Source organism: Carcharhinus amblyrhynchos, chromosome 3 (genome assembly GCF_965287045.1).
Source record: "Carcharhinus amblyrhynchos chromosome 3, sCarAmb.v2.hapA, whole genome shotgun sequence".
In the NCBI taxonomy this organism is placed as follows: domain Eukaryota; kingdom Metazoa; phylum Chordata; class Chondrichthyes; order Carcharhiniformes; family Carcharhinidae; genus Carcharhinus; species Carcharhinus amblyrhynchos.
In genome coordinates this window covers 89,001,146-89,010,756 of record NC_137326.1, presented here as the reverse complement: position 1 = coordinate 89,010,756, position 9,611 = coordinate 89,001,146, and positions in this window count along the sequence as shown.

The window sequence follows — 9,611 nt, the reverse complement described above, 5'->3', positions numbered from 1 at the left end:
GTGAAAATTCAGTGGGGGGGGGGCCTATTCCTGCTGAAGAGGTTGAAACCATTGCGCTGAGTGGGCCCCTGCGCATGCACCGATCTTTGGGAGATCACTGAACAAGTCTTCCCAGCATTGAGATCGTTGGCCTCTCGCTCCACCACAGATATTGCTGCCCTCATCGTTAGCCTCTCATTCCCTCCATGGACATTGATGCCTCATTGCTGACATCTCACCCCCTTCCCCCCAACAAGAACATCGCTGGCGTCCTGGCCTACCCATCCTCCACTGACCCAACATTGCTGGCCTCCCAGCCTTCCCATCTGCTGCTGAACAGGATGTCACTGGCCTCCCATCTCCCCTGCCCCTCCTTCACACAAATAGCATTATGCTGCCATGCACACCCCCTGCCTACGAGCATTCCCCTCTCGTTGAGTGAGAGCCTTGAGGATTGCAACTCCTGGGCATAGAACATAGCAGTCACGTCAAGAAAATGGCACCCATGAAATGTAGTCCCAGATTTTCAGACAGCATCTGGTGCCTCTCCTCCACTGTGTCCAGTAGACAAGCTTGCTCACTGTCTGAAAATCTGGGACTACATTTCATGGGTGCCATTTTCTTGACGTCTGCTGGGCACAGTGGAGGAGAGCCACCAGGTGCTGTACCCCATTCAGGTCCACTGCCCAAGGGGTTGCACAGCAAACATCATATGGGGGGCAGTGGCATCTGCAGTGGATGCCAGGACACTGACACCTCAGTCTGGAGACCAGTACTGGAAGAAAATGAATGACCTTTTTTGGGAAGCTGGGGGGAATGTGCATCCCGTTCTGAAACCTGCATCATGTACTGTGTTTACAATGTCAAACCATCCCCAAACACCTCAAGGGCAGTCACCAATGCACCCCCATCCTCGCATCAGGGTATCTCAGGGCTAGCTGGATGAATAGGGTGGCACAAAAACATCAGTGTCATCCGCAAATCGGCCAGGGCCCTCCAGGTCTCGGCCACCCAGGGAATGGCTACCAACGGCATCACATGCAGCAGGATATGGATCACAACTGGACACTTCCATCTCCAACATTCATCTTTGGGGAGCACCTAGATGAGGCAGCAGGTCATGCAAGATTAGGAAGTTGTAGGCTCACTAAAAGGGCATGGGTGAAGGTCACCAGTTGTCAATCTTTTTGACTAAACAAAGAAACTAAATCAAATTAACGGATGGATAAAATAAAGGGGCAGTCCCCAAAAAGAAGGGAACTGCCCAAAACTAAGAACAAATCAGAAAGGAAATGCTGATAGACAGGTCAATAATACACCACCAGCGCTGTGGTGCCCAACTAGCATGGAAGACCTCAACAGTGCCCTCGGACACCTCATGCTCCCTCTTCAGGGACATTGAGCCATGAATGAAGCCATGGCAGAGGGACAGACAGTTGGATGGCCACCTCGGTTGCCTGCTGCCTGGACCTGTTAATGATGATTTTGGCCAGGCACAGGAGCAGGTTCACAAAGAGGTCCTCACCTTCCCTGTCCCCCTCTGCACTGGATGCCTGTAGATCAGGAGAGAGGGACTAAAGCGTATCTATCAATCTGTCTTTCTCTCTAACCCTCACCGTGCAGAATGGATTTTGGTCTTAGTGATTTAAAGCTGGCCATCATGGTGGTGGTTAAGGAGGAGCAGGTAGCTCAGGGGGCAGAGGGAGTAGCTAGGCCACGCCAGGAGCAGCTAGTGGCAGACTTGGAGGGCAGGGAGCTGCCACAGTGATGCCCATGAAGTTGGAGAGCAGTCTTCTGAAAGGGGGGCCAGGAGAAGGAGGACACGGAGGCCTGGCCAGGGCGTTCCTTGATGGTCTACCGGAGATCATGTGCTGTTGCCGGCTTCACCTCTCTCCTAGCAACGGCACGATGGCACAGGTTAGCATTGCTGCCTCGCAGTGCCAGAGACCCAGTTTTGATTCCTGACTTGCATCACAGTCGGTGCAGAGTGTGCCGTTTTCCTCTGTGTCTGCATGGGTTTTCTCCGGGTGCTCCGGTTCCCTCCCACAGTCTAAAAGATGCGCTGGTTGGATGCATTAGCCATGCTAAATTCTCCCTTGGTGTACCCGGACAGATGCCGGAGTGTGGCGACTAGGGGATTTTCACAGTAACTTCACTTCAATGTTAATGTAAGCCTACATAAATAAACTTAGTATCGTGATGGCCTGCAAGTGACCCCTCCTGACCCCTCTCCCTAACATGGCCATTTTGGGACCCCAACGCCTGCTAGAGTTAAACACATCCATGTTCCCCGAATCTTCTCCAGTGCCCCCTGAGTGCTGTACACCATGGGGGGTGCTGGCTGCCTGAACAGTCACCTCTGAAACCCTCCTCAAAGGTGAGACACTAGGTTCCCGCTTTGGTGGAATTGTTGTAGATGGCTCTGATATGATGCCATGCCGGCATCAAGGAAAGATTCTCTGCAGGCTCAATATCTGGAGAGAGTGCTTGCTAATGATATGCTAATATATTAAAATGAGCATTGTGTGGTCCCACAGTGTCTTTCAGGCCATTCCTTCGGCGAGGGGCCGGGAAGATCGGAACTCGGAAACTCGCCAGTGCGAATCACGCCCTTCTGATTTTTGAGCCTGTGCCACCATTCCTGCAGACGGAGAATGTGGGCTCAAAATCGACCCCAATGTGCATGTTGAAGAAATCATATGCACCCAACATATCCTATAATAAAACTATGCAGAACATCACCTTTACGGTGGGTTTGCTAGGCAGTGCACCCTAACTGATGGCCAGGATAAATGCTGCACTTCAGCATTTACTATACAAATGGTATTAACAGGCAATGACATTGACCTTATTCCATCTATGCTCAAACTAAAATAATAACTGATACATTTATATATACCCATGTTCTGCATGGCTCCTCATGTTGTGCATGTATTGCAACTTCTGATGGAATTTCATATTTGGTGTGATTGAGAATGTTTCATGTCAAAAATATTCTGCTATGGAAAAAGAGAACAATGCAGAACAAAAAACACGACATCCCTGTTGATTCAGATAGTGCATTGTCCCAGCTTCGATTGATGTTGCATTCTGACAAAGTGAATGGGTGAACCCTGGTAAATGTATTTCAATAGAGGCAAAGGTGGGGACATGCACTTTGGGCCCAGGAGGAGTGAAGTGTCTACTTTTTAAATGATGAAAAGCCAGAAAAAGAGGTCCAAAGAGAGTTGGGAGTTCAGGTGCATCCATCACTAAAATGTCACCAGCAGACAGAGAAAGTAATCAAAATGGAAAGTTGGCCTTTTAAACCCAAAGGACTACTACATAATGGGGAAAAACTCATGCTGCAGTTCTAGGGACTAGGGGTCATAATTCCAGAACTAGGGGGCATAGTTTGAGGATAATGGGTAAACCTTTTAGAAGTGAGGTGAGGAGAAATTTCTTCATCCAGAGAGTGATGAATGTGTGGGATTCACTACTACAGAATGTAGCAGAGACCAAAATGTTGTCTGATTTCAAGAAGAAATTAGATATAATTCTAGGGACTAAAGGGATCAAGGGATATGGGGAAAAGGCACGATCAGGAAATTGAATTCAATGATTAGCCATGATCAAAATGATTGGCAGAGCACAGTCAATGGGCCAAATGGCCTACTCCTGCTTCCAGTTTTTATGGGCGGGATTTTACGAATGAGACTGGAAATTCCAACCGAGGTAAATGGACATTTCCGTTGTTCGCCCCTCACCCACTCTGACTCTGTGGAGGGCGAAATGGTAAAATTCCAATGTATGTTTCTATGTTTCTAAAAGCCCTGCTTGGACAACACCTGAAGCACTGTGGGCAGTACCAGACACCAATTGAGATATATTGACATTGGAGCATAGATTTGCCAGAATGATACAGGATTTTAGGTATATAAGGTGATTTTGACCATAGTTTTCAAGACACAAATTTGACACATAAGATCTATGTGGAAAACTTGAATATCATTGCACTTTTTGTGATGGCCATTTTGAAACATTTGTAATGTTCTTTCAGGTATTTTATGAATTAAAGTATTTATTTGCAACGAAGAAACCCTGAACAGACAGGATAGGGTCGAATTAATTCTGAGGGATGGGGAGTCTCAGAATAGATGTCATGAAACGAATGCCTGAACGTTCAGGAGTGAGACTTTGGAATATTTCCACACAGCAGCGATGAGATATGTTCGGAAATCTCTTTTGCAAATGGTGCTAGATCAATTGTCAATTTTAAATCCGAGATGGTTAGATTTCTGTTAACCAAAGTGTGGAAGCATTTGGGACGAATATAGTTATATGGAGTTAGGTTGCAGATCCGGTTGAGCGGTGGATTAGATTCAGGCGGTTACAAATGGCTTACTCATTTTTTCAACACAGGTTTTCATTATTTCATAATGCATTAAATCCTTTAGGAGTTAGCTTTCAAAATCAATATCCAATCTCCACAAGCGTCTTAAACAGAAATAAAATTGCAGAGTAAAACTGTGAAGGTCATGGATGGGAAACTTGAACTCTGCTCTTCTCTCCAACTGCTCCCAGGCGCGAGTATTTCCAGCATTTTCTGCTTTGATGCAAAAGCGTGAAACCAGATTGAGTGAGTTAACCATTCTGCCCGCGTTGAATTGAAAGGAACCCTTTCACATGCAATCGCCAACCAACTTGCAGGTTTCACGAATATCACTAAGTTATCCTTCCTTTAGATTTCCCACCACTGTCCGAACACAGTTTCGCAAAACCTAGAACAGGGGTGTGTGTGTGGGGAGGGGGGTACATTTTTGAAATGGGCTTCGAACCTACAGTATGTAATGTTTTGAAACACAGCTTGTTAAAAAAAATCAAACATTTGGTCTGAAATGCTAAAAGAGTCGATTTTGTTTACATGGCATAATTGTCAAAGTAGCAACCGTATTCATTCTCTTGGAAATTAATGTATTAAGGCTTGCAACTGGAAGTTAGAAGGTATCCCAATGAGATAGCAATGCTATGCAATCACTAAATAGGATTTAAAATGTGAACTTGTACAATACAGGGTTTGGTTGAGTTTGTGGGGTTTTTTGCCTATAAATGTTATATTGAAATGACTCCAAACATGTTTTCCAAACTGAATTATGTAAATTAATGAACCGTGCAAGCAGATTTCTTCAAAATAACCTTCATTCATACGGCACAATGGATAGTCACTGAACTGCAACAGGAAAGTATATCAGTAGAAAATGGAGCTAGTGTCTGTCTTATCACTGGAGATTGTGCAAGTGGAAACTTCAAAAAAAAATAGCCAATCCCTTGCTCCCACAAATACTCCAGACATTGCCATTGGTTCTGGGCGAAAAGTAATAAATAATAAATCAGGGATTGAGAGGCATGCATTTCATTTGGTTCAGTTGGTCCTAGATGATTGGGATAAATGGTAAAGGAAACGTTACAACAGGTATGCCAATAAACCTGGTGTTAGCTTTAGTAGTTTTGCCATCGACGGTAGAATTATTAGCACTGGAAGACCAATGTTAGCATGTATATTATTTCAATATTGATGTCTAGTTTGTAAGCTATATTCTCTAGTGTTGCAATAGCTAACATACAATGCCATCTAAAAACCTAACAGACTTAATAGGACTCAAAAACGCGAATTACGTACTTCTAAGATTGTTATTGGGAAACGCTTGTGCTAAACATAATCCTAAATTTATATATATATGTATTTTTGCGCAGACGTAAAATGTTGGGGTATGGTATTGCCATAGGCTACCACTGAGATGAGTTTTAATATTGAAGACAGACAGAAAACTCCATTATAGATCACCGTGGAAAGAGCTTTTAAAACTGTTGTTTGAGGTTTACTTTTGATTTTTTTTTCTCCGTGGTGGGATAGATCCGTGGGCATTTCAAAAATATATTTTAAAAAGTTAGGATGTTCACTAATTTGAGACTTTTACTCGAGTATGAATAATTTCACTTGTTATCTTATGAATGCCACAATAGGATTGCAGGTAACACTGAGCATTAGGCTTTTAACATTTTAACAACATTGAAATGTACTCGGAAAGTGATAAGAATCATTAAACTCTATTACTATCAAAGAGGCAACAAACGTTCTGTTTCAGTGGCTTTACAGAACCGAGAGAGCAAAGTTACAACATCCTTAAATTACATCTTGTAACAAAGACTTGCGTTGTTAGTAGGTAATTGTTGGTTTTTGGTTACCTAGATGGACGCAAAAATAACCTTTTGTCATTAAAATATTGCATGAGCATGGATATACAGTACGGTAAGTGCACGAAACAACACTGACTGTGTTTCTGCTTATTAATGCCATTTATACAAGCGGAACGGTGAACTGTTCAGTGATACTCAAGTTGGACGCTTGCTTTTAAATACGTCGAAAAGTGCTCTTTTGCATGAACCATGACCAACACTCAATGATCAGAGGAAATGGCAAAGATTTAGTTTCCCCCTTATCATTTGTGAATAGTTGGACCAATGAATGTTAATGGTCATGCCTTGCTTTTTGAAGTTGTTGATTATATTGTTACTCTTTCAGTACAGTTCATATAATCACAGAATTGTTAAGTGTCTACACCAGCTCTCCAAATGAGCATCATAATTTAGTGTCATTCTCCTGCCTTTCCCTGTACCTCTGCACATTTTTTTCAATTCAAGTAATCATCTAATGTCTTCTTGAAAGCTTGAATAGAACCTGCCTCCGCCAAACTTCCAGGCGGTACATTCCAGACCCCAACTACTCCTTGCGTGGAAAAGATTTTTCCTCACATCATGTTTGCTTTTTTTGCAAATCACTTTAAGTCTGTGCCCCCTCATTCTTGATCTATTTATGATTAGGAACAGTTTCTCCTTTCTTCCTCTCTTCAGCACCTTCAAGATTTTGAACATCTCTATCAAACCTTAGCTTTGTTCTCTCTAAGGTAAACTGTCCTGGCATCTCCATTCTATCCTGATAGCCTTTACCAAATGGGGGGGAACAAGTGGTTGATTGGCAAATCTTAACAAAGTGTGTTGGCTACCTGTCTCTTATAGATGGGTAGCCCTGCTGCCACTTGCCTCTCCATCCTCTCACCGCAAACATGGCCCCAGGGATAGGATGGAGCTGGGGAGCCAGCATTGTGGTTAATGGAACTGGTGTTAGCACTCCTTGGCTTCCAATGCCAGCCTTTGGAAAATGCCAACATTTTCCCTCAACTAACATGACCAAAGAGAAATTGCTACAGCACTTGTCTCATTATTGCTTGTCAAATATCACTGAGTATTTTCCCACAAAATGTAATTCTTCTAGTGTGACGCAACTGTAATTACTTTATCTCTCTCACTCTCCTTTACATTTGCCCTTGTTCCATTTTGCAAACATTACTTATTAGGAAAAAGCACTAGTCTTCCTAAACTATTTTTAAATAACTCCTAACAATGCTCCAAAGTTGTTGTAGTTCACTAAAGTTACAATCATTGTGTAGCTTTTGCATCAATGCTAAATGGATCTGACTGTGTATCGAATGCTGAAGTTTAATTATGAAGTCAGGACTCTCCCTAACTTTCGATCATTTCCATGTCAACAAGTGTGAGAGACTTGTCTGCTGAACCTTTGGATCACTTTAATTGACTGAATATTTTTAATGCCACAAGTGGCTCTTCTGTGACATTGATCATGAAAGTCAGATAATATGGCATCTAGTATTACTTAAAGTAATTTACAATATGTCATCCTCTTGCTAAGATACAACTCCAAATACCTGACCTGTTCTACACAGGCCACAAAGTTGAATTGTTGAGCTTGAGATTAATTGCATATTATTACTGTTGCAGAGGGAAAAGGCAGATGTTTGTTAATTTTCATTCTCCAGTTTTTAAAAAAAAGCATGAAATCACTGATTTTTTGAACGATTTATTTTGCCATTATGAAGTGTGTTGGCTTTAAACCTTTGTACACAGATAAGCTTTCCTGCACTCTCCTAGATTTAACAAGAGGCCAACAGAAAGCAAGGCAATATGTGAGCATGATTGAATGGATCTCTCTTCCAGAAAACTAAGTGCTGTCCACAGCATAAATTTGGTCCTATTTTGCTTTACACTGTATAATTGTAGGTTTCAGATTGATAGTGTACTTTAATTGTAACCTATGTTTATTGCACCATAATATGAGACACTTTAGCTGGCTTATACTGGGTAGCACCACCTGACCGATCAAGGCAATGGAAACATATCTTCAAAATGCCAATGATCTGTTCAATGCAGCTTTGCATTTATAGATAATTCTGGTTGTATTACCTCTTTCTGGTGCTGGACAGATTCAGGAGCCACCTCCCCAGCAAATAATTCTTATTCCTAACAGTTGTCTGCAGAGTCTAGATGCTGACCTAAAGAAATGCAGCACCTAGGAAACTTGCTGGATAAAGGAATCATGACCGCTATCTGGGAGCTGAATGCTGATCTGCAAAATACACTTCCTGTGCTCACAGATCAGCTGGACATTCACTAAGTGGAAACCTTTTCTGTCGAGGAATCTGTGTGACAAGTGTGTGAGTGTGTCTTGATGGACAAATGGGTTAATGATCCCACAGAACTGAGGAATCCCTTGATAGTGGTAAAGCCCAGTATCCTCTGTGCCTACACTGGCGCATTTGTTTCAAAGTTGATGTGGTCTCCCCACCTCCTCAGTAGGGCATTTGTGATCTGCCAGATGGCATGATGAGTTACCAACTGCGGGATGCCACTGAGGTCCCCAGCTGATCCTTGGAGCGGCCTGAATATCTAAATATTCAGTACAAGGGTGACGTTGATGGTTACATGTAGGGGACTACAATGGGGACACGATGCATCACATTTATCGCGAACCAGAGCACAAATATCCAGAACAACTGCTTGGATAGGTAGCCTCCTATGGCACTGGCATTCTGTCACTTTCAGGAACAGGACTCTTGGCCAATACATCCAATGTAGTGCTTTTTTCCCTGCAACCCCTTTCTGTGCTTCTCGGGTCTCCTCCTGACCCATAAGATGCACCTACTGAAACTTTTCTTCATTACTGTGCCCAGTGCCACAGTAGCTTAATCCCATTTTAAGTCTGTAACCTGGCACTCATTTGTTCACCAGAACTTCCACTGCCAATCTCTGTTGGCCAAGTAATGCCAGCAGCCTCACCCCCTCACCTTCCTCTCAGGAATCCTACCACTCACTCTTCACAAATGCAAGTCGCTCAGCTCCTCTGTGTCACTGATTGAACAGCTCAGCATTATTCTCTGATTTGTAAGTGTAACCATTCACCCTCCGAGCTCTTCAATGCGCTCACCACAGCTGCACTCTGATGTGTTCCAGATGCTGTTTTTCCCCTTGTCTTCCAATTGCAAACTTAAAACTGCATCTCTGAAGTTTTTAAAGGACTTATCCACAAGTTTAGCAATTACTTAATTGGAGGCGTTCAGGTTCCTAAATCACCCCCATCCCTTGCCTTCCATTTGAAAACTGCTTCATGTTCCAGAGGCATTGGCATCTAATGATGCCTTCTGAGACTGTGATGCTCAATACATGCTCCCACCTATGCCTGCTTCCACAAGAGATTGACAAAGCAAACCATTGGAAAAATAATGGTCTTTTTTTTGTAT